Genomic DNA, 6000 nt, shown 5'->3' on the forward strand with positions numbered 1-6000 from the left:
ATTCAATCAAACACACTTTTAAGTGAAGATTATTATTTTTCTTTATTTTTTTATTAGACATTATCACCCTTTAAATTAACATGTGTCATTCAACTATCACACCATATACCTAAAATATAAAAATAAAAGTTTGTCATGTATAAATATTTAGTAATTTAATTCTTAAAAAATTAATTAGCTTCTTAATTTTTTAAAATTTCATTTCACATTTACCTTCTTAGTAAGACAAAAAGGAGAGAAAAGACACTCAAGAAAAGTGAAGGTAGATAAAGAGAATCCATTCCATTGTAGTCCATAATCACAAGCAATAACAATGCTCTCAATAAAGTGAGTAATGATGAAAAGATGTGGGATGGTTGATGACAATACTCCATAATGGCCACAAGGAATTTTGATATTCACAAGAAAAATGTTTAACTAAGAAGCATCATTATCTTTATAAGCATCAAATGATGTTTGTAAGTATTTTGTATTCATGTCAATCATATAGAAAAAAATGTGTAATTGTTCTTCTCTAGTGAACATTGGTTGAAGATATACCATATCTAAATGAGTCCCATCAGACGATTATAGTGTTGTTGATGATGCAACTAGTCACAAAGAATATTAAAGAATTTTCAAGATGCAAGAAAATGATACGATAAAATATGCTAGGATGTGGAAGAAATTAGCAAATGGAGACAACTCAAACTATTAGAAAAATTTAAAAACAGTGGCCATGTGTTGAACAATCTCATATTTATTTCATTTATTTGTTTTGGGAATGCATGATTATACAAGTTTTAGATGTTCTTTCAACAAACACATTGTGTGGAAAGCATTCTACGTGCTTATGAAATAGATAAATTTTATAAATCTAAGAATTTATATTCCAAGTTTATTTTTGATTCATAATGTCCCTTTCTTAGATTGTCCATAGATAGTTTTCTCATTCCTACTTTTTCTTTAAATTCTTCTAATTATCATAATTAAGTAAACTCATTAAACATTGTTCACATCTGTACTATCCATAATATGAGATAATACTAACATGGATAATATATGTATCTTCTTTTATTTCAATTTTAAATTCACATATCTTCTAGGTACCCATTGCAGTTAGGAAATGTCTATCCAACCTGTAGACTTTAGTATTTTAACGATTTAATAAACAATTTTAAAAATGTTTGACATTGATTTTCTATTTTTATTTAATGAAGAAATTACAATAGAAGGAATCCAGTCGGCTAGTTAGCCACTGGCTTGCACCCATATGTACAATTACTAGTTAGTACTAAGAGGAATCACGTATAAAATAGAAAGGACTCGTAAGATGACGAGATATAGTAAGGAAATGTCTAGCCAAGGCTGTTAGGCAAAGCAACTTCAATAATTTGTGTACGACATGCAGGTAGTTGAGAAAATTAATAAGGAAAAATGTCTATACCATGTTGTGTGAGCATTTATCTACATCTAACATCAGTTCAATGAACTCACTAATAGGGGAGAAGAACCAATAGTCATGAGGGGCAACTTCATCAACATGTAGCTGCTACATGGGATATCATAAAACCTTCATTTTTTTTAGAAATGTAAAATGGACATTGAATTACCTACAACTAAGGTTTGAAGTTGTGACTCATCACACAACTCATTAAAATAGTGCACCTAGTGAGATGTGTCCAAAACTTAACTTTTTAAACATTCAACTAAAGTTTAATATAAAAATATCTAATAATTGAATTTTAAATTATCATTTGTTCTTAACAGAATATTGTATAATTATATAAAATGTAACATATATGTAACTTAAATGGACCAAATAATTATTATTAATCATAAATATTTATTATATATAACTTTTGTATATAACACAAAATGACAAATACTTCAACAAAATAAAATTATTTGTTTTTATAAAAATAACACATTATGATATAAAATACAACCTATAACCAACACAAAAGGACCATTAGTTGAACACTAAAAGTTTTTGACAATCTCACACATTTCACAAGAAAATATAATGCATTTATTAGTATTTGCCTTTTATATTTGTGATGAGACATAGTATTGATATGATTTACTCTATGCATATAAATTGCCACCCCAATAGTTGTACACATAAGAGTAGTATTTGTACACTAAGATATCAATGTTTATGTAATTGAGCATATTATGTTTTGAGTGACACACATATATGAAATAGCTATGATATTTTATTTGAGACAAAAGGTTATTTATTTCACTCATTAATGAATTCATATATTTATTTTTTCTATAGCATTTATAAGTTTTCATGTGTTCAAGTATTGGTATATTTTTTATCGACATTTAGGTTTTTTTATATTTAGAAATAGATCAATTGATTACAATATATAGTAAAAATGTGTTGCAAGATTGGACTCTATATTATTAGACCCCGTTCAACTATTAGATCCTCTTCCCTAACTCCATATAACTAGTCAAAATCTAGCCAAGTGGTAAAAATAATGAATTATTTTGCCCACACTATTACGTATTATACACGGGCACGCGGGCTCTTAATTGACTTTGACTCCATCTAAATATCACAAAAATAATGAATTATTTTGCCCACACTATTACGTATTATACACGGGTACGCGGGCTCTTAATTGACTTTGAATCCATGTAAATATCACTATGTTTTTTATGTATATTTCATTTACTTTTGTATCCTTTGCTGCACTCTGTTTCTATACCAATAACCGGAGAGCTTTCTTGTATTGTTTTAGAGGCGTGAGAAGCGAAAACACTAAAAAGAAATGGAAACTCTGGAATACACAGAAAGGTAAATCTGGATCAATTTGTCAGCTGGGTTTATGTATTTTTTCCCTCTTTCATAGGTGCATTTCAAGCTCAATTTTGCTTTCTATGGAAAGAATTATTTAAACCTGTTGGAGATCTCTCTAAAGTTGTCCAATGCTTTTTGATATACACTGCTCGTTATGTTCCAACATGAGGATATTGACATTGGAAGGCGCGCGCGTCATGGTCTCTGTACTTTTCCTCCTCCACACCTCGCTTATTGCCCAAGCCCACACACATTTTGTCTTCAGCCAATTCAGTGCGTCTAGCCTCCAATTCTTCGGTAATGCTAGAGTGGAGTCCAATGCAATCTCCCTTACTCAACCAACTCCATATACTATTGGCCGCGCTTTCTATCCACATCCTGTGCATATGAAAGATCTGAATTCGACTTTCTCTTTTAGCACAACTTTTGTGTTTAGTATTGTTCCTTCTCCTGCTTCACAATCTGGGTTTGGGATGGCGTTCATTATGACGCCCACCAAGTCTCCAGAGGGATTTTTGCCGGGTCCCTATCTTGGCTTGATTAGCAATTTATCTGACATGGGAGATGCCTCGAATCATCTGTTTGCAGTTGAGTTCGACACATACAAGAACTTGGAACTTGGGGATATCAACGACAATCACGTTGGTGTGGATCTCAACGACCTCAGATCTGTGAACTCTACACCTGCAGGCTTCTGGATTAACAACACCCAATTCCACGAATTGGATCTCCGTAGCGGACATAATATTCAAGCTTGGATTGACTATGATCATCTTCAGAAGGAGCTCAAAGTCACCATTGCGGAAGCTGGTCTTGATCGCCCACAGAAACCTCTGTTACATATGAAAAATATATCCCTGTCCAACGTTTTTGAGCAAGAGATGTACGTTGGTTTCTCAGCGGCTTCGGGAACCATTTATGAAGAGAATCACATCCTGGCCTGGAGCTTTGCTACAAACGGAAGCTTTGCCCCGTCCCTGAATACGTCTTCTCTTCCATCCTTTGTACGCAGGAAATCAAGGAGCTCAAACTCCAGATTGATAGCTGGCACCAGTACAGCTTGCGTTGTTCTGGTCCTGGTCCTTGTAGTTGTAGCAACCCTACTTGTGCGGTGGAAGCGAAATAGGTACAGAGATCTTATTGAAGAATGGGAGATGGAGTATTGGCCTCACAGGTTTAAGTACAAAGACCTACATATTGCAACCAGGGGTTTCAGAGAGGAACAGCTTTTGGGATCCGGGGGCTTTGGTAGGGTATACAAAGGAGTTCTTCCCACAACCGGCCTCCAAGTAGCGGTGAAATGTATCCTTCAAGAAACAGATGATGGGGTGAAGGAATTCGTAGCAGAAATCTCGAGTCTTGGTCGCCTTCAACATTGAAATCTTGTGCAGATCAGAGGTTTCTGCAGGCGGGAAAAGCAGCTGTTCATAGTTTATGACTACATGGCAAATGGTAGCCTGGACAAGATGATATTTGGAAACCCAAAGAAGATGCTAAAGTGGGATCAGAGGTACAGAGTGATGAGAGATGTGACTGCAGGTTTGCTGTATCTTCACGACGAGTGGGAGCAATGCGTAGTGCACAGAGACATCAAGTCCAGCAATGTTCTGCTAGACTCAGAGCTGAATGGGAAGTTGGGAGATTTCGGTCTTGCCCGTCGGTACGAGCATAACGGAAACTTGCACACCACTCGCGTGGTAGGAACGCTGGGGTACATTGCACCAGAATTCGTAGAAACAGGAAAGGCGAGTCCCGCCACAGATGTGTTCAGTTTTGGTATATTTATGTTGGAGGTTGCATGCGGGAGGAGACCAGTTGATCTCTCCCTTCAATCTGATGGCATTGTTCTGGTTGACAGGGTGAGAGAGTTGTATGACAGAGGCAGTCTGATAGATGCAGCCGACCCAAATCTTGGTGGGCAGTATGTTCAAGGTGAGATGGAGAGAGTGCTCAAACTGGGTCTGATCTGTTCTAATCCTCAGCCAGAAGGCAGGCTTATGATGAGACAAGTCCTCCAAATTCTTTTAGAAGAAGCTCCACTGCCAGGCTTTGACTCTCCGTGTTCTTTGGATGTCTGCAGTTCTTTAAGAACACAACTGCCATATTCAAGTGGCGTTACAGACGATTTCATTTCCAAGTCAAACTCTCTGTCCGGTGGTGTCAATGTGTAACATCGATCTATTCATCCACTTTGGACTACTAACGGATGCAAGTATTTGTACAGAACAAGTATTTGTTTAGTATAGCTTTTAGCGTTAGAATATGTTTAATTACGTGAAATGTCGAAATACTCAGGGTTTATTTAAAGTATCGTTTATTTAAGTAGTCAACATCGTTTACTTGACTTCACACTCAACTTTTATTTAATCTATCGTTTCCTTGACTTGACACTCAACTCGTTTCCTTGACTTGATTGTTAATGTAACTATTACATTCTCTTCGTCGCCACATGTTAAACTCACGTTCTTATCGGATTCGAGCTAATGTCATGTACTTCCCACTACCACAATATAATTGTGTTCACTTATGCCTATGGCTTCATGTGAGAGAGAGGCACTACCCATGTAACCATGGACAAATTTGAATTTAAAAAGAGTTTGCATGTGAATTTTTTGAATATAACAAGAGCTCCGTGCGAGCAGGAGTCCCTGCCTATTGACATGAGACAAAGAAATTTGAATAATTTAGGGATAGTATATGGAACCTGTGAGCAGTTAATATATTCAAGAATGTGCAAAGGAGAGTATATATGTGATTTCAAATGTAGTCCAAAATGTACGGTCTAATTTCACCTAGCTGGTATATGAATTGTTAGGAATATTAGCTGTAATGAACCAGAAAAGAAATTATGTTTGAAACTAATACTAAATTTAGATAGGAAAAGAATTTGTAGGAAAAACAAAAAGTCGGAAACTATATTTTGAAGAGTATCTTATACATGTCATTTTTGAAAAGACTGAGAAAACCTTTTATTCAAAATGTGAATGGAGAAGCTTGTTTTATTAACAAATCTAGAAACTGTGATGTGAATATCAGGATTTAACTGTGTGATTTTGAGTCAAACTCATTGACCCATGTTTCATGAGTAGTGATTCAACATGAATCCATCTCTCATGAGAATAAATGGAACACTCAGCACTCATTGGATCTAGGTGATGCTCACAAGGGTGAAGCACCGGGACTTCCCGGGACTTCACAAGGGTGAA

The 6000-nt window shown here is 35.6% G+C and overlaps 2 pseudogenes across 1 annotated transcript; both read left to right on the forward strand.

Moving 5' to 3' along the window:
* The first annotated feature begins 2694 nt into the window (after positions 1–2694).
* Positions 2695–5111, forward strand: LOC149549346 (L-type lectin-domain containing receptor kinase VII.1 pseudogene; annotated as a pseudogene). The gene has a single exon (XR_016354465.1). The product of XR_016354465.1 is annotated as an L-type lectin-domain containing receptor kinase VII.1 pseudogene (transcript).
* Positions 4237–5111, forward strand: LOC149549347 (L-type lectin-domain containing receptor kinase IV.3 pseudogene; annotated as a pseudogene).
* Positions 5112–6000: the final 889 nt, after the last annotated feature.

This window comes from Cupressus sempervirens, chromosome 7 (genome assembly GCF_028749045.1).
Source record: "Cupressus sempervirens isolate cs-2001-9-10 chromosome 7, ASM2874904v1, whole genome shotgun sequence".
In the NCBI taxonomy this organism is placed as follows: domain Eukaryota; kingdom Viridiplantae; phylum Streptophyta; class Pinopsida; order Cupressales; family Cupressaceae; genus Cupressus; species Cupressus sempervirens.